The following is a 20,322-nucleotide window of genomic DNA, read 5'->3' as shown; positions in this document are numbered from 1 at the left end:
CTATCTATAAAGTGGGGAAAAGCAACACTTTCTTTAAAGGGTTATGGTGAGGATCAAATAAGATAATGTATTTAAAGTGCTTTGAAGACTTTACACAAATACCAGCTATTTTTATAATTATTTCCCCTCCATGTGCTTCAAGCAACTCCCTAATATTTAACTGTATGACCACAGGAAAGTCACTTGCCCTTTCTGGTCTTCAGTTTCCTCATCTGTTAAATGAGGTGTTGGGATCTTCAGTTACTGACCCCTCGGGTTCTAGCATTAGAACCTATAATGCTACGAGCTAGTAGGATACTGCAATCTGAATTGGTAGGAAATTTTCCCACACTGTGAATCCCCTGCGCTGATGAATTCGCAGATCATAGATTTTAAAATGCAAGAGACCATATAGGCCATAGAGTCCAAACCCCCTCATTTTATAGATGAGGACACTGGAAAGGTTAAATGAATTGCCCAGAGAACTCTTGTGGGTACGCAGATTCACAACTACATGGCACATTCATAGTTTGAAATGCTATATTCAGACTGTATGGGGAAATGTGTAGCCTAAAGTATCGTGATTTGGAGGAACTAGCATGTCTATTTCTTCTTCTAGAGCAGGGGTTCTTAAGCCCTTAAGATGGATTTCAGAGTTATATTGCAAATTTTTCATTAATATTTTGATCATTTTATTTCCATACAGTCAGTTTTCTTTATAATCCTACTTTCTTTTTTGCATTTCAACAACCATCTCCCTATTTCCAGGACTCCATAGGGCTGGGCAGAATGCCATAGGGATCCCTGAAATGCAAAAGACCTTCTTTAGAGTCCAGAATCATGAATATCATATAGAGTGCAGACCCCATAGTCGGCAGGGCACCCCAGGCAAAACAAACGGCACACAGCTCTTTCCCCACCATGTAGGCAAGTCGTGATTCACTAGCTCAGAAAAAATCTCATCAAGAATACTTTTTTTCTCTTAAAAATTTTAAATCTTCATCCAGAGACCAACATAGATGCTCAAATAGGGTTAATCTGGGTTAAGATCAACCTATTTTTTTTTTACTTACAGGGGGACTGGGTCAGAACAGTTCCCTGACCTGAGAAGTGGGCAATTTGGACCCTTATTTATGGGGTGGGTGCCCGCCTGGTAAAGGGTAGCTGCTGGCAGATGCCCACCCCACCCAAAACAAGAAGAATGAGCCGGATCACCCAAGCTGTTGCTTCAAGAGGCCTGTAAGTTTGGTGTGAAATTAAGAGAGCTTCATCTGCAAACCTCTCCAATAGCTGGCAGCGGGGAGGGAGGGACGGAACTGGCGGCTGTAATAATTGCCGTCTGCCCTGGGAGCTGGCATCAAGGCCGGAGCAGCCACGGCTCCATGCGAGCACAGCCTCTAATTACTGGGGAACCTGTGCAGAGCCTCCATGTTAATCAGTCTCTCAGAGATTTGAGCTTTATGTGCTTAGTGCAGATTTATGGCATTTTTCTTTTCCTGTTATTAAAACTGATATTTCACAAGGAAGAAACTATCTCCAGACAACTGTTAAAATGCAAAGTTTCAGTCATAAAAGAAAACTGCAAGATTATTCCAGGAATATTCCACAGAGAATCCCAAACAAGGATGAGAACAACACATCAAAGTGGGGGGGAGGGGGGCAAAGAAGGGAGGAGAAAAGGGGGAGGAGAATTCACAAATTAAAAAAAAAAAGACTCCGACTTTAAAATATTAACAAAAGACTCAACAGTTGGCCCATAGAATCAAGAGGTTATAATGTAATTAATTTAAGTGCTTGTTACAATTATGGAAATAAACATTCTGTGCATAAATGCGAGTTAAATTATACATCCTCAAGAAAGCAGCAAACTAATTGGAACAGTTGGATTAACAGAGCAAAAGCCAAATGGCCTGTTTAACCAATGGCCCAGGACTTGCTCCCTTACCCAGGACTTGCAAATATAGGTTAATGAGGGAGACCAGCCTGCTTCTAAATAAGTACCAAGAAAAACACATTATTTGTTATGCATAGGGCATATGCAAACCTCACTAGACTAGATTGAACACTTAAATTGTCTAGGTAGGTTCCATTGGGCACCTAGCCTGTCCAAGGTTAAGTTCCAAGGACCCTACCGGTGTTGGACAATGGAATTCTCCAGTTAGTTTCCACTGGACCATGGGTTTAGTTCTGTTGGATAATGGAGCTGTCTAGATCTGGGCTCCGCTGGATAAGGAAATTGTCCAGTTAGTTTCAACTGGACAATGGGATTGTCCAGAGCTAAATTCTTTTGGACATTAAAGTTATCCAGAATTAATTTCTGTTAGACAATGGGTCTGTCCAACATTTTCTGTTGTATTATGAAACTGTTCATAACTCTGGAGCTGTCCAGAGGTTGGTTCTGCTGGTCAGCTTGGACATTGGGATTATCCCGAACTAATTCCTATTGAACAATGGGTATCCATTGGATATTGAGGCTCTATTGAATAGTAGGGCTCTCTAGTTTTAGATTCTGTTGAAAAGTAGACCTATCAAAATATACATCAGTGGTTGATCTTTAGCTACAAATATAAATATGGATATTTATATTTAGAGATATATTTAGAGCAGCAGTAGATAGAAAGCTAATAGAGCAGTCAGAAAGACTTAAATTCAAAATGGGGTTAATAATGTATAATACATATCTCTCAGGGTTGATGTAAATATCAAATCAACTGAAATTATAGGTCAATAGAAAGAATATGTGGAGTCAGAGGATTCAAATTCAAATCCCACCTTTGACAATAAGTCTGTGACTCTCATAAAGTTGCTTAAATTCTATATGCTTCAAGCTATTTACCAGAGGCTACTTTGGTATTTGCATTGATAGAGGGAATTCCCCATGTGAACAAAACCATAGATTGTTCCTGTCTTAGGATCTTGTCTTTAAATTTGAGAAAGACCTCAAAAGTATCCAGCTTAATTCTTTTCTAGAGGAGGGAAGACAGGTCCAATCGGATAAAGAGACCAAGTATCCTGAGAAAAGGAATTGTTTCATTTTTTTGTATTTCCATCCCAGGACCTAGCATAGGACTAGGGACATTTCAGGTCCTTGGCAAATTCTTGTTGACTTATTACCCTTAATCATACACAATTAAGTGGTAGAGTTATCACTGACTCTCAATCTCTTTGATTCCAAATTTGGGATTTTCTGCTTTACTAACATTTTTGATTTTCATTTGATTTCCAGCAGTTGATTGCAAATTTAAATTATTCCTGTTTTAAAAATAAGAGGTTTCTGATCCTGAACTAAGTAATAGTGGGGGAATCTGAACCTAAATCCTCTCGTTCCAAATTTAAATTGTTTTCACTGGATTAAGTTTTCCTCCTCATTTCATTTTAATTATGTATCATACAGTTCCAAAGTCATGATTCTGTTTTCTTGAGGATCTTGATTCACAAAGTTAGAGTTTAGAAACCATCTAGTATTAATCACAAAATAAGCATATATTAAGGGCCTGCTGTGCATTAGGGTACTGCCCTAGGTAATAGACATACATAGGCAAAAATGAAGTTGCTTTCCTCAAGAAGCTTACATTCTAATGAGAAATACACCATGTACTTATATATGAGTATATATATATATATATATATATATATATATATACATATATACATATCCATATACATTAAAGATAAATGCAAGGGAACTAGAAGAAGAAAGTCACTAGGAGACAAGCAAGATCGGGAAAGGCTTCATGCGGAAGGTGGCTCGAGCTGAATCCTAAAGGAAACAAGCAATTCCAAGTCATGGAGATGAGATCTCAATTGTATGGGAATAGTTAACACAAAGACCCAGAGAGCAGAAGTACAGTTTTGTTTGTGAGTAATAAGGAGAATGCCATTTTATCTGCACTGGAGGGGTTATGAACAGGGGTGATGTCTATGAGGCTGGTGAGGAAGTTGGAGGCCAGATTCTGAAGGTCTTTAAACACCAAATAGAGAAGTATTGTGAGGCAATAGGGAGCCACTGAGAGTCAATGAATAAGAGAGTGATCTGGTAGTTTGAGAAAATCACTTTAGTAGCAGCATTGTAGATGGAATGGAGAAGGAATAGACTTAAGGAAGAGAGACCAACAAAGAGGTTAATGCAGAGTCCACAGAAGAGGTGAGGAGGGTACATATCAAAGAATATTTTTTGTTTTATTTTTCTTGCTGCTTTTTTCAATATGGTTAATATGGAAATACATTTTACATGATTTCATATGATTAACAGGTATCATATTGCTTGCCTTCTCAATGGGTGAGAGAGAGAAAGAATTTGGAACATAATATTTTTAATTAATGCTAAAATATAAATAAATATCGTTTAAAAAAGAAGATGTGATGAGAGCCTAAGCTAAGGGGAGATGTATGAGTAGACAGAATGGACATAAAAAAATATATGTAGGTGCTATGGAAGTAGAAGGTGGAGCTGGAGAGTTATATTTAGTGGAGCTGGAGCTGGAGAAGAGAGAAAGGGGAGGAAAATGAGGAATCAAGAATGAAACTGAGAATGTAAATGAGAGAAAGAGATAGTGATGGAGAGATAGAGACAGAGAGTCAAAAAGAAAGACAGAAACAGAGAGAAACAGAAACAGGCAGACAAAGAGACACACAGAGAGAGATAGAGACAGGGACTGAGACAGACACAGATACATGGAGAAGCAAAGACAGGGACATAAAAAGAGACAGAAAGACAGAGAGACAGATACACAGAGAGTGGGATTCAGAGAGAGACAAAGATACATACACAGAGAACATGGATCTGGTGCCCTCAAGAGAAAGGATCCAAAAATAAGCCAATTTAATTACTTTATAAATGAGAAAACCAAGGATTAGAGAATTTAAGCATTATAGTTATTAAATAATAAAGCCAGAATTTGAATCTGGATCCTCCAATTTCAGATCCAATGTTTTTGTTTGTTTTTATCACACTTTAGGATGGTTAAAACAAACCCCCCAAAAAACCTCTTCCAATATTTATTTGTTTTCTTCTTTCCTAATTTCATTCATAACAGCTCTCTGGGAAAGGTGTATGTGATTAGAAATCTAACACAGGCAATACCAAGGATTTGAACATTTGTCCAACACAATGCCATTCCTAAATTTTGCTCTCTTTATTGTAGTGGCTTGTATTTAGTGTTGACAATGCTAATGTGGTCTTGGGCACGGTCACCAAGGACCCTTCATAACTGAGCTGACTTCATGGGTCTGTGGGCATCCTAGACATGTGCCTATGAAACCGGATTTCAGTATCCTGAAGACAGAAACTATCTTGTATATTCTCTTTTATTCCTCAGTTTTTAGAAAGGAATCATGGGTATAGTGTATCTTCAAATCATGGGATTCAAAATATAAAAATTGAAGGAATATGAGAAATCAATCATCTCATTCAAATTCCTCCTCATTTTACTGAGGAGGACCTTGTCCTCAAGGATCTCAAAAGGCTTATTCTTAAGGATCCTGGACTTGTCAGTTAAAGCAAAATTTTTAAGTGGATGGTAGAGCCTAAACTTTGAAACACATCACTTCTGGCTGAAAAAGTCTAACACTTACCAAACATTGAGCGAGGTATGATTAGGTGTCTAACATTATTTATCAGATTCTCACCATCTTTTATACACCAACAGACCAGAATGTCACATAATACAATTCTAATTTAATTTTTAAAATTTATTATTTTTATTTTCCCCAATTACTTATAAAAGCAAATTCTTTAGTAATACATGTACACTCATTTTTTTATATATTTCCATATGAATAATGTTGGGAGAGAAAAATCAGAACAAAAAGGAAAAACCACAAGAAAAAAAATAGGAGAGAGAAAAAAAATGTGAATATAACATGTTGATCTATATTCAGTCTCCATAGTTCTCTCTCTGGGTTGGATGGTATTTTCCATCCAAAGTTTATTGGCATTGCCTTAGATCACTGAACTACTGAAAAGAACCAAGTCTATTATAGTTGATCATTACACAATCCTGCTGTTGCTATGTACAATGTTTTCCTAGTTCAACTTGCTTTACTCAGCATGGGTTCATGTAAATCTTTCAGTCTCTTCTAAAATCAGTCTGCTCATTATTTTTTATAGAACAATAATATTCCATTACTTTCATGTACCATAACATATTCCCCCATTCCCTAATTGATGGACATTACTCACCTTCCAGTTTCTTGCCACCATAAAACAAGCTGTTACCAACATTTTTACACATGTGGTTCCTTCTTCCTTTTTTGTGATTTCTTTGGGAAACAGACCCAATACTGGCACTACTGGATCAAAGCATTTGCACAGTTTTATATCCCTTTGGACATAGTTCCAAATTGCTCTCCAGAATATTTGGGTCGATTCACAATTCCACCAACAATGTATCAGTGCATTGTTTTGCGACATCCCCTCCAACATTTATCATTATCTTTTCCTGTCATCTTAGCCAATCTGATAGGTGTGAAGTGGTACCTCATAAATACTACATATGGCATTCTACAACTCTAAACCTTAAAATGCATCATAAATATGCTCAATTGATAACTTATCCTCAAACTAAATCATTATCAACTGTTGCCCATAATTAATTGGACATAATATTGATCTATAAAATTTAGAAGCAATATTTTAATATATATCATTAATTATGCCAAATACTTATAATCTTCAAGTAGATAAAATAAAAACTTTTTAAAATATTGAGACTTAACAGAGGAAGGAGGACAAAATCCCTATTGTCCTGCTTGGTACCGGTATTATTTCAAGAATGCTTTCTGGAACTAACAGAGGATAGGTTATATTCTAAAACATTCATTCTTTTACTAAAACAGAAATACATCCATCTGTACAATGTCACTAATGCATTAAATATATAAGAATAATTTCAGGGTATCTTATGCCAGCACTTAGCACAGTATCTAGCACATAGTAGGTGGCTAATAAATGTTTATTTATTGGTTCTGACTCCTCCTATTGAAAAAAGGATGAGAAGATAATAATAATAACTAATAATAATACTCCATTTATACAGTGCTTTATAAAGACACAAGCTTATAATTTAATTCTCTATAGGACTAATTATATGCAAGAATAGTCTTATTGCTTTAACTGAGCTCAACAAGCATTTTAAAATCACCTGCTATGTAACAGGAACTATTCTAGGATTTGAAGATAGAAAGAAAAAAGTAAACTTGCTCTCAAGGGGATTATATTATACTTTTTTGGGGGGGAAGATACAATAGATACAAGTACACAGATAAGTAAACATAAAATAATATGGAGAGGGAATGCTAACACCTGGAGGGCTCAAGAAAGGCCTCCTGTAGCAGGTGGTGCTTGAGCTAAGCCTTGGAGGCAGCTGGGGATTCTACTTCAATACAGAAGGTCCTAAATAAAATAATAGTCTGAGCTCAGTAGATTTACAAACTAGTGCCTCATCTGATACATGTTTTATATTCCGAGTATTTTCACTCAATCTTCATGTTTCCTCCATGTATTTGTCCTTTTATTTCTATTGTCTAGTAATTTGGATATTTTTATTTTAGATTATTTTTGCCTGTGTTGAATATTCTTCTCTCGAGTCCCTGGGGTCTTGTATCTGATTTTAAACTTCTTCTTATTCTTCTCTTTCTCCTTATTTCTCTTTCTTGCTTGTGGTTTTTTTTTTTTTTTTTTTTTTTTACTCCTTTATCAGTTGTCATCTATTGTGCCTGTGTATTTTACCCATGGGTGCTTCAATTATGTATGAATGTGATCTGCTTTACAGTTGCTGGTTTCAATTTTCAGTCTAAATAACTCTGTACAAAAATGAAAGTAACCTACATTTGACTTTAGAAACACTTGCCATGATCGGGTCTTTAGTTGTCTTGCTTCTGATTGATAACTGATTTGGGGTAGGATCATTATTTGTTTTCCATGAGATCAACGGGGTTAAAGTCAGTTTCAGCTCTTTTCCTCCAAATTAAAGTGGATGCTCAATCACTCTTCAAGATACATTTCATTTCTCATAATTCTCTCTACCAGGTGGTTCTCTTTATCCTTTAAAATATCCCCAGTAGAAGCATCTGAATATCTGTAAGTCTATCAATCAATGTCTATCTCATTATATATACCCATGAATGTGTGTGTATATATATACCTATATGTATCTATCTATCTATCTATTTATCTATCTATATCTATATATATGTGTGTGTGAATACACATATGTGTATATTGTGGATATACGCATGTGTATGTATATATGTATGTATTCCAAAGGAAGACATACCTTCCACTTGAGTTCCCTTTGGATTTCCTCATGGATCAATTGATATATAGTATCTGAGTTTCATTGCTTGTTGCCTATCAAATAAAATACAAACTTGAAGCCTGGCATTTAACATATATTCTCTCTTCTCCATGGCTTTACACATATGAATCATGCATTTCAATATCTGGAATGCAATCTCGCCCCTCTCACCTCTACTTTTTTAAACCCTCAGCTTCCTTCAAATATTAGTTCAAGTACCACTTTCTATAAAATACCTTTCCAGATCCCCCCAGTTGTTGGAGCTGCTTCCCCCAACCCAGATTAATTACTGTTGCAAATTTTGTGTAATTATCTGGAGCAGTGTTGTTCCTTTAAGAAAATGTAAGCCCCTTGAGGGAAATGACTGGTTTTTATGACCTTTTATTTCCATTATCTAGCAGAATCATTTGTACAAAATGGATGTTTAATAAATTTTTTTTGCAATGAATTGAATTTTTCTTCTCTGCTTTTTTATCTTAGCTCAGGTGCCATTTCCTAGGTAATGCCTTCAGTTAACCCTTGAGTTATTATTCTTTCCCTGCTCAATAATCTTATTTACTTATTTACTAAAATATTTATTGTATCTTCTCTCTTCCCTTTACAACCACAGCACTCCAACACACACTAAAAACAAGACAGGGAGGACGATTTCCCTTGTTGTTTTTGCACCGGTAGAACTTAGGATAGTATTTGCAAATAGTAAGTTCTAAATAAATGTTTAATGAGTTGAATTTCATAGAATTGCAGATTTTTTAGCTGGAAAAGATCTTAGAAATTATCTAACCCAATGAGGAAATTGAAGAGGTTGCTAAAGGTCATATATGTATATAATAATTCAGTGGAGAATTTGAATCCAGGTTCTCTGATGAGAAACAATATGATGGAGATCAGGAAAGATTGCAGCACTGAACTCATGAATGTAGACTAGAACCAGTGACATAAAGCAATAACCAATTCCAAAGCTTAACATTATATGACTAACTCAGGAACAGATCATCAAAGATGGTGTGGGGTTAGTTTTCCTTACATGGCAATATCTAGACAACTTTGTTTACCTCATTATTAAAGCCCAAACCATATTAACATTGGCTTGCAATCCAGAACTTATCAGTGGCCTGGACCAAAATGACAGAGAGAACACACATATTCTATCCTTTTTATTTGAGTAAATATTTATTCAGTCAGTCCTTTTCCCGTTCTGTGTGACTCTTCATGATCCTTTTTGGGGTTTTCTTGGCAGAGATAATGCAGTTGTTGGCCATTTTCTTCTCCAGAGCATTTTTCAGTTGAGGAAACTGAGGCAAACCAGATTAAGAGACTTGCCCAAGATCATATAGCTAGTGTCTGAGGCTGAATTTAAACTCACAAAGATGTTTCTTCTTCACTTCAGACCCAGCAGTAGATCTACGTAGATGCCCGTAAATATTTATACAATACTCAATACATTGTATGTTCATTCATTCATTCATGCTTAATAATTGCTCTATTAATATTTATTCTGGAGGACCTTATATTCTAGTGGGGAGAATTGTAGGGCCGCAGACAGTGGGGGAACTCTGAGTGAGGTATAAGACCCTTCAGCCCAGAGGGAACCTGTTGACAATGTCTGGTTCAGCTCCCCATCTCCCCTTGGGACGTCTCACCCTTCCTAGAGCAGTCAAAGAGGAGATGACCACCTGTGTTCTACTTGAAGCAAGGGATACTTACAGTAAAAATGCATTTGCACATCATAGCAAGGTGCATATAGTTAGCACTTGCACAGTGTGCTGTGGTGATGTAATACTATAGTTAACACATGCTCAGTGTGTTGTAGTGATGTAATGTATTCAGGGGCTGAGAGGACTTGAAATAAACAGACTCCATCTTTGACCAGCCTAGTGAGTCTCCTGCCTTCATCAGTTCTCCACTAAGACCAAGGACTCAGGCTGGTCCCGAGATCCTCCAGAGAGCTAGTCTGAACAGTATATTTTGGCACCCCAATTTGGGGGCTCTAGAAAGCATGCTACAGGGAATGACAGGACTTAATTAGGTTAATACAAAAAAATACAAATTTCAGAGGGCTAGGGAAAGCACTAACAACTAGGGAGATGAAGAAAACTCATGGGGTTGATGACATATCAGTTGAACCTTGAAGGGAGCTAGAAATTCTATGAGATAGGGGTGAAGGAAGGAGAGCATCCCAGGTAATGCATAAGCATGGAAAATGAGATATGAAATAAAACCTAAAGCAAGTAGAGAGTAATTTATGGAGAAGGTAGGTTATGTGATGGGAAATAATGTGATATAAACCTGGGTAGGTAGGCTTGAGTAAAGTTGTTAAGGGCTTTAAATACCAAAAAGAAGAGTTCCTATTTAATTGTATCACCTTCTAGAGCAGGTAAGTGATATGATCATACCTTTGATTTAGGAGTATTAATTTGGTAGCTGTGTAGATTTTTAAAAGGAAGAGATCGAAATGAGTATGCTACTGCAATAGTCTGGGCAAGAGGGGATGAAGGCTGAAATTAAAATCTTGCTAATAAAAGTAGAGAACCTGGGATGGATAAGAGAGATGTATATGGTAGGTCAGGTTTTTTTCTCTATCCCTGAAATCTCCAACTTTACTGACTCATACTCTGTATCACTGCTCTTTCTGAAGTGGCTTGAATCTGCCAGATATACTTTTCATACCTGACTTTATTTAGCATGTTGAGAATCTCATTTTACTTTCTCTAGATCCTGTCTTTTAAAGGTTTAATTCTACTCTGCTTGTCTCTATGCTATAGAACCCCATTTCTCTGACTAGTCTATCAAGTAGATAGAAAAACTGGGGCTGTGCCAAGGAACTAATTGCATAAAGGCATGAGCTGGTCTATTTCATTCCATGTGAATATTTTTTTAAAATACCTGTCTGTGGAGTATTCCTGTAGTGGCCACCTTAGACAGGAAGATCAATGCTTTTTCCATTAGCAGAGAATGATGGGCACAGGTGCCCTTTGGTTTGCATAGAGAGAGTTTGACCTCAGCCAGGGGTGTGAGAAGTTCCAGCAATGTAGCTCTATCTTAGTGAGATCCCTGAAGAGGGTCCCTTTTATTTAATAGGCAAGGAGATGCATAATAGATATGAAGATTTGCACTGCTTCTGTTAATAATCAGAAATTTAGAGCTAGACAGATAGAGATAGATGGATAGATAAATAGATACATCTACCTATCACACATATACATTATATACATATATACATACATATATATTCATATATATGTATATAGTGTGTGTCCATGTATATGTACCTATGTATGCATGTAGTTTCTATTTACCCTCCCCTTTGAACATCCATTCAGCTGTCCTGACTAATCCTCTGCAAACACCAGAATGTAAATCCAAACTTAACCCCAGCAAACCTATTGTTCGAATAACAAGACCACCTCTCCCTCTCCTCCCTTGTATAAAAAACTTATCCTAGAAAAATAAAAGACAGAAGCACAAACAAATTTGACTTGCTCTCAGATAATTGCTTTTCTATTTTAAGTGTCTCTGAGATCATTCTGACCTGGTCACCAGTTTCTTTTTTAACCCAAATTTCTCAAAGACATGAGATCAAATGTTAGCATGTGGTATGTTTAGCATCTCTCTAATGGGGAAAGAAGTATAAATGAGCAGCTTAGAAAATACTTATCAAAAGGCAAAAAGAAATAATTGACTTTGGGAGTTAAAAGAAAATCACAAACTACTACTCCCTTTAGAGAGTTTTTTTTTTTTTTTCTCCCTTTCTCCCTCTCCACTCTCAACCTGCTCAACTGCACAGCCTGGATTTAAGATATATGATAACTGGTTAAACAAAGCTTAATGAAATATACAGACCTATGTGCTCTTAAATGGATAATTCATATGCTGTTTTATTATCTCTCCAGGTTTAATTAAATATTTGCCTTTTGGCTAATCAGTAACAATTAATAAAAGTAGCTTCTATCCAGGCCATTTCTTGGGAATGTTGAAATGGCCTTCGTCGTTTGCATCTTTGCATTTTCTTTATGAATGATAAAGAACAGACACAATGTTATGATATAATAGACATGAGTATAAGTCAAAATGAGCATTAGATGGGGCAAGAACAATAGGACAAAGCATTTATTAAAAAGTAAATGGTTTGAAATGATGGAAACTTTAAGGAAGTTGCTAAAATCAATATTTTTTTTACTTAAGTTCTTTATAATATTCCATTCTTATGTTGCACATTGACTTTATCCTAAAGTTGAACTATTACTAGCATAGGGCAATCAGGGTTTTGTCCTAAGGGCACCAAAATTTAAAGACTGCTGTTGACACAATCCTTCCATAGAGACATGGAAATTTAATGCCTAGTTAGCAAGAATAATTAATTTATCTTTGCAGAGGTAAGGGACTAAAGGGGTGGAAAATTGCACATACTATAAAACTCAGTTGATGTGTTAGTTTTCCTGAAGTGCCCTTTTTTTCTTTTTTATTGTTGTAACAGATTCTTAGATATAAAGAGATTCTTCTTTCTTTTTATAACTTTGTATAATTGAATTCCCAATCCCTATATTTTTGCCTGCCTGCATTTTGGATTTCCCTCACAGGCTAATTGTACAATATTTCAGAGTCCGATTCTTTTTGTACAGCAAAATAATGGTTTGGTCATGTATACTTATTGTATATCTAATTTATACTTTAATATACTTAACATCTACTGGTCATCCTGCCATCTAGGGGAGGGGGTGGGGGAAAGAAGGGGAAAAATTGGAACAAAAGGTTTGGCAATTGTCAATGTTATAAAATTGCCCATATATATAACTTGTAAATAAAAAGCTATTAAAAAATAAAAATTAAAAAAAATAACTTTGTATAACCTTTTATAACAGGGAAAGTAGAAGAATATATTTGGAGATGAAGATGATATAAAAAGAAGATATCAGTAAGAATGAAAATAAATAAATATTTAGCTACCTAGGATTCTTTTCTAAAATAAACATAATTGGCTAAATAGAATGCTATTAGAAAATAGACTTCTTTCCTTTAGTGACTGTATTCCAGGTGATCTCCAATCTGGATAAGACTACTCTGATCTTCCGTCAGGCACCATGGCAGCCTCCCCAACAGTTCTCCAAGAGTTTTCGAGTCTTTATCTTTCTTCCATATAGTAGTATACTGGCTTCTCTCCTACTACAAATGAATTTGTCTTAAAATTTTGATTTAAAGGTCTATGTTGTAGGGTTTACCCAAACATGTTTTTGTGCCATATTTTCTACGTGCCAAATTAGCTACTTATGGCTCTGACTTACCTAATTATAAAACGGATTAAGTATACTTTACTGGTTTCATAGGAAAAGAAACTTTGAACAGATTACTTCTTTTCTCCCGGTCTCATTTTCCTGTTTGTAAAATAAGGGTAGTTAGCTGGTGCCATAGTTCACAGAGTGCCAGATCTGGAGAAAGGAAGACTTATCTTCCTGAGTTCAAATCTGGCCTCAGACACTAGCGATGCGAATCTGGGCAAGTCACTTAATCCTGTCTGCCTCAGTTTCTTCATCTGTAAAATTGGGATAATAATAACACCTATCTCCCAGGGTGGTTGTGAGGATCAAATGAGATAATTAGCAAGTGCCAGAGAGTGGATTTGAACTCAGTTCTTCCTGACTCCAGGCTTGCTACTCCAACTACATCAGTACCAGCTGCCTCTAGTAAAGAGTAGAGCAAAGTTTCAAACCCAGATGCTCTCAGTCTAAATCTAGAGTTCTGCTGCTACAAAAGTTTTGGTTAGTCTTTCTGACATTAACTAGCTAAGTAAAGAAGAAATCATAAGTAACGATGGGCATCCCATACTTTATATTTAGGGAATGGGTGGGTACATTGCCAAAGAGTAAACTTTTCATGGAAAACTTCAATTTTGCCATTATTTAAACTGTTGTATGCTTTTTAAAAAAATAAGAAATAATTTCCAACCATTGCAATATAAGCTTTGTTAGAGAAGTTTTTTTGTTTGTTTTACTCTCTTCACTTTTGCCTTTGTATTCCCAGCACCTACTACAGTACCTGGCTCATAATAAGTACTTCATAAATACATGTTTAATTGAACTGAATTGAATGGGTACTAGCTTCTTTATTCATAGGCTTTAAATTAATTTGAGCTTCATCTTGCAGTCAGAGAAGTAACGTGGAGGAAGGGTCCTCAGGGAGCTGAGTGGAGCACTTAATTCTATCACTGCTGCTTGTCTTTGTGGACAAGCAGCATTTTATCCTTGCGTTTTGGGGATAACGTGGAACTGTACCACACAACCCTGAGAGTATGATCTGGATAGTTTTTGTCACCAGAAATCAAGTTAGACAGCAAAACAGGGCTGTGCTGCATTAACCTTGGAGAAGAACTTCCTCAAATTTGCTTTGCCAGGTCTTGTTTCACAGAATCTCTTTGAATCTTCATTAATGATAAAAGGTTTTGATCCTTTAGTCAATAAATATGTTATAGTCAGCTCTCGATTATACAGGGCCTGATCATTCACTTTGTAGATGCCCTAGGCTCTTTAGTTTGCTCTGCTCTCCCACCAGCTTTTTATACCTTGACTGTTTGACTATTCATTAGTAATTCAGGTTTGGGAAAAAGAAAAGAGTTAAAACTCAAATTCATTAATGGCAATGTTATTATCTCTCTGCTTTGGTGAGAGAAAAGGTTGGAAATATCCAACAAAGACTTTGAAATAATAGAATACTGGGTTTGGAGTCAGGAAAAAAGTCATTTAATCATATTCTTATCAAAGATCTTTGCCTCGGAACATGTCACCTCTGGAGCCCTGCTTCCCCTTTTCCTAGCCTAAAGTGAATCATTACAAGTAGGCAGAATCCAGCAATGCTGAACTTCAACTCTGGTCACCTTCTCACCAACCACTTGGCTCTCAGATCTAAGTATGAGACCCTTCTAGTGATAGAAGCATAATCAAATCAATCCTGCCATTGTTACTGTATCAGTCTATCACCAGTTATCTCCACTCAGCATCCTTGCAACTTTTCAAACCACTTTCTCCTGGGTCACCACTACCTTATAGATGTCTCCCTCACTTAGAATTTAAATTATTAAATTCACTTTTGTTTTTGTGTTTCAGAACCAAATGGAGTGCTTAGCCCATAGGCAATGGGACAAAACACTTAATAAATGTTTGTTTTTTTCATTCATTAATTCATTTATATAAAGATAAAAATGACTATAATAAAGAAACAACTCTGCCCTCAAAGAGCCTACATATGTAATAATGTTCCTAGTCACAGATCAAGGCTGGATGCATTGGCTGCTGGGAGTCTCCCTAGTTAGCTATTGGTCAATAATACTTTAGTTCTTTTTAACCTAGTTTTTACATGGTGATATTTACTGCAAACATAGAGCAAGAACAAAAATTATAAACATTTCTAGCCCAAAACCTTAGAGCATGACTCATTCCCTGGAGAGACTGGGCTCACATTTAACCCCACTTCTACATAGCATTCACTCCATTACGTCTCCCTTCAAAGGTTTCATGACTGATAATAAGTGGATGAGTCTATGTCTCTGCTACTGCTGGATTATGCTGGGCAAGTTACTCAGGACACCATCTGGATTCCAGGGAATTCTGGCATGGACTCCACTCCCAGGTTTTGGTGACTTGTTCTCCTGACCTTTCAAGATTTAGGAGGTTGTAGCCATCTCCAAGCACCTTCATTTAAAAACAGGAAGGAATAGGTTCAATAATGGCAATAGCAACAAAGGACACTTTCAATGTAAGTTACATTGCTCAAGGCAGGAGATAAAACACCAAAGGTTCTTTTCTAACTCAGAGTTCTGTCCTTGTTGCTTTACTTGTACAGTTAGGCAAGAATTAAGATGGACCTCACTTTGGCCAGTCGTTAACCTTTGGATGTACCTTATTTCAAACTACCCACCTAACTATTAATACAAGGGAAGGAACAAGACCAAAGCACCAAAAAGTGAATAAGCAAGCAACAACAACAATAAAGGAGTGTTTTGATACAAAGGATACCCATCAAAAAGATGAAAATAATTCAAATATATCTAAAAGCAAAACCACAAAAAAGCTTTTCTATAAGACCTATTAGAATTTCTAGAGAATATGATTTAAGAACTTAAAAAAAAAGAATTGAAAACCATTTAATAAGTGAAATGAGACCAATAGAAGAAAGAATTGGAAAAGAAGAAAGGATTCTGAGAAGATGGTGGAATAGGTCAGGAAATCACAATCTCTCCAGAATTCCTTTACAAACAAAATAAAATTGTGCCTCAGGGCAAACATAGACTGGTGAAAAACACCTAAGAGTTGCAGCAGAATAAGGGTCCTCCTGAGACAAGTGAATCAAGAAAGACCCTAGGATGGAGGCTTGGTCCCTGTGAATTGTAAAACTAGCTCCATTGAAAAAGCAAGTGGTGAGCCTGGAGGTATCTGGATTAGGAGGTAGTTTTAGCCCCTGCCAAAGAAACGTTCACTTTCTGGATAGTGGAAGACTGAGGGAACCTTTTCTGAAAAGGATCACCAGGACCAGCTGTGCTGCTGAGGCAGGGCTCTGGTGAGAAAGAAACAGCACATCTGGTGAGTGCAGAAGCAGTAGGGTAGGGACACTGCTGGCTGCAGGCACTTGTAGGAGGTGGGAACTTTTGGTTTGGCATTCCAGGTCAAAGGGGAGCACTGAAGTGAAGCTAGAGGTACCATCCCTCTTCTTGTCCCCTACCCCCACTAGAGGAGATTACACTAACAAGCTCTTAATTTTTAAAATGAGCAAGAAAAATAAAAAGAACCCTACTATAGAAAGTTCCTATGGGAATAAGAAAACAGGGAGTTATCTTTAGAAGAGAGTATTGAAAAAGAAAAAAAAAAACTCCTTTACCCCCTAACATTAAATGGCTATCTGGCCAGAAAGAATTTATTGAAAAACTCAAAAAAACCTTTAAAAATCAAATAAGTATGATAACTAAGAACCACAACTAAACTAAGGCAAAAGGGATTTTTTTCCCCAGGGAACTGAAATTTTAAAAGTGCTGATGGAATTGTTGGTCCTTTAGTAGCTAGAAATTTAGTACCTAGTTATCAAGAACAAGTAGCTAAAATAAGAAATTAATAAAAGTCTTTCACTATTGCCCCTACTTTAGCCCTGGAAGATAAGCCACAAATAAAGGTCACCCTTGGTCATGCCCTGTTTCACTATACTTTTTACTAACTTCCTCTCTCCAACAGTGTTCTGGAATCTGTAACTGTCCTATTCCCAACAAAACAAAATTAAGAACCCATTTTATGTTACTTGTTCTGGAGCATTTATTTAAACCCATTTTTTAAAAAAAAATTGCTGATTGTGATCTGGACAATTATTTCTTAATAGAATTATTATTATTATTAGAAATGATGTTATCAATTTAAAATTACTATTTGTAATAAAAATTTCTCATTTTAAAAGGCAGTATGATAGAATCTGAAGATTTAGGTGGCTCAGTGAATAAAGTACTTGGCTTGGGATCACAAAGACTCATCTTTCAAGTTCATCAATAAATTTGACATTTATTGGTTGAGTCACCCTGGACAAATCATTTAATTCTGTTTGCCTCAGTTTCTTTATCTTTAAAATGAACTGGAGAAAGAAATGGCAAACCCTCCCATATCTTTGCCAAGAAAACCCCAAATGGGGTCACAAAAATTGTACATGACTGAAATGATTAAACAACAATAACAAAAACAAATGATGGATCCTACAAAGTCAACCTCTGATCTGGATGACTTGAGTTTAAGTTTGAGCTCAGACACATTTGGCTATGTGATATTACACAAGAAATTGGACCACTCAATGATTTAGGTAGCTAAAATTTTTAAGTTGCCTAAAACAGTTGCCAGTTTTGTACCAGTTGGAGAGTTTCCTCGCCAGGATCTTCTTAGACCAAAGAAACTGAGAGACATCATGGCATAATGGATAGAGCACTGACCTTGCAGTCAGGAAAACCTGAGTCTGAATCTAGCCTCAAACTTTTACTAATCATATTCCCCTGGGCCTCAGTTTCTTCTAAGGCTAAATTCTATGATCTCATGAAATCACTGGTTCCTTTGCTCAAAAAATGGTAGAAAAAGCCTTAGTAAAACTTGGAAGTCCAAAGCTAGTTTTACTATGGATGTAAGATAATGTAATCCTGTCAGAGGGGGTGGAAAGGGCCACCAAAATTAATCAGTGATCACTCCAGAACATCCAGAAACATATATTGTTTCCTAGTCACTTCTAATCCCTTTATCAGATGAACTCAGGACAATCCCCCAAGTCTATTCCATTTTCAAAATTTGAGGGGGAGGGGATATGGAAAGAAGAGAGGGACAACTACTCATTGTCCAGTCATCTTCTTTGGGTTGTGTTTATTTTAACACTTTTATTGGCATAAGGAGGGAGAAAGCAAAACTGCTTTAAAAAATAATATAAATTTCCCAGGGATAGTGTCCTTGAAAGTAGCTGCATGTGTTAATTTTAGAAATATTGCATAGAAGAATTGCACATGTTTAACATATACTTGCCACCTAGAAGAGGGGATGGAGGGAAGGGAGGGAGAAAAAAAAATCTAGATTTTGCAAGGGTGAATGTTGAAAAGTATCTATGCATGTGTTTTGAAAATAAAAAAAAAAACTTTTTTTAAAAAAAGAAAGAAATTAGCTGCATGAGGAATTTTTACCTTTCCATTTTCCATTTTCAATGTTTTTTCCACTGGTATCACCAAGGAAAGGCAAAGTCTGACAAGGAGAAAATGGAAGACTGAAATAAACATTGGGGAAAAGACAAATTCTCCTGAAAATATTTGGCTCTTCTTTCTGTCTGCCAATGGAACTAGGGAACATGACACTGATGCGGGAGGGTAGAGAAGAAGTGTTTAATGAATTGCACGTCTAGCTATCTCCACTGAGAATTTTTACAAAGTTAGATTGTTTGATCTTCAGCAGCACTGCTATCTCCATCTCATCACTCAATCTGAAAGTTACTACAAAAAAAGAGCAACAGTTGAGAGTTTTTGAGATTCCTTACATATCACAAGTGAGAACCCCAACACTTTTCTGCTCAGAAACTAGGAAGAATCCTTAGTGAGCCATTAAAACTCTGTTTTACAAATGCAAATATATTCTACCTATGCATTTCAGTGACAAGAAAACAAATTGCAAAAAGCAAGTTCAGGTTCTTTGCAGTAGATGTCATGTAGATTAATAGAGGTCCCAGTTCATGGAAGTTATTATCTTTCCTGTTAAAGCCCATTCCTCTTCTCAATGCTTTTATTTCTGTCAAGTATGACACCATCCTTCTGGTCACCCAGGATGGCAAAATCAGAATCATACTCCAATATCCCCCCCTGTCTCAGCCTTCTTATCTAATCAGAATGAATAGTGAGAAAAATTGAATTATTCTGTACTTCCATTTGTCCTTTTTTCCCATCAAATTTGAGACTCCTTCAAAAGTAATTTGAGAAAAGACAAGAGATTGCAAAGAATTAGAAGAATCAAATTCTTCTTGATTGTCATGTCCAAGTTTGGTGTTTTTTTGCTTTTGGGGGAGGGGGTGAGTCACCATCCATTATAATGGAAATTCTGTCATCCTCCAATCACCCAAGTAAATGTAATTAATTTTCATATTAAATAGTGAAAGATTTTACCTTTCAATGGCAATGAAATGGTATTTACTATATTAATTGTTGAAATTGGCAAAGTGTCATCCCAAAGAATGGGACTGTAGATTCTCAGTGACAATAGAAACTCATGATACAGTTTTGAGGATGCCCAGTTTAGTCATGTCTTCTTTTCTCTCTTTGACTAGGAACCCTGAGGATCTTCCCCTCTCAGATTCATTTATTTATTTAGACTTTTTTTTGGACTAAATGAAAGAGGAAATTTTTTGCTTCAATTGCTATCTAGCTTTAATCACTGAATGGGTGCAGCATCGTTTCCTATTGCATTCTGGCCATTTCCTTTTTTTTTTTTTTTTTTAATAGCTTTTTATTTACAGGTTATATGTATGGGTAACTTTACAGCATTGACAATTGCCAAAGCTATTGTTC

At 36.3% G+C, this 20,322-nt stretch overlaps 1 protein-coding gene across 1 annotated transcript in view; it reads left to right on the top strand.

Moving 5' to 3' along the window:
- Positions 1-4,032: 4,032 nt before the first annotated feature.
- TTC29 (tetratricopeptide repeat domain 29) overlaps positions 4,033-20,322 on the top strand; it is a 262,443-nt gene continuing 246,153 nt past the window's right edge. Inside the window, exon 1 of the mRNA XM_031942002.1 lies at positions 4,033-4,123. The gene's annotated coding sequence lies outside the window, so the exon portion shown is untranslated. The remainder of the gene's footprint in view (positions 4,124-20,322) is intronic.

The sequence above is a fragment of the Sarcophilus harrisii genome, chromosome 6 (genome assembly GCF_902635505.1).
Source record: "Sarcophilus harrisii chromosome 6, mSarHar1.11, whole genome shotgun sequence".
NCBI classification, from domain to species: Eukaryota; Metazoa; Chordata; class Mammalia; order Dasyuromorphia; family Dasyuridae; genus Sarcophilus; species Sarcophilus harrisii.
The sequence above is the reverse complement of the archived record's forward strand: the minus strand, read 5'-3'. Positions and strand labels throughout refer to the sequence as shown.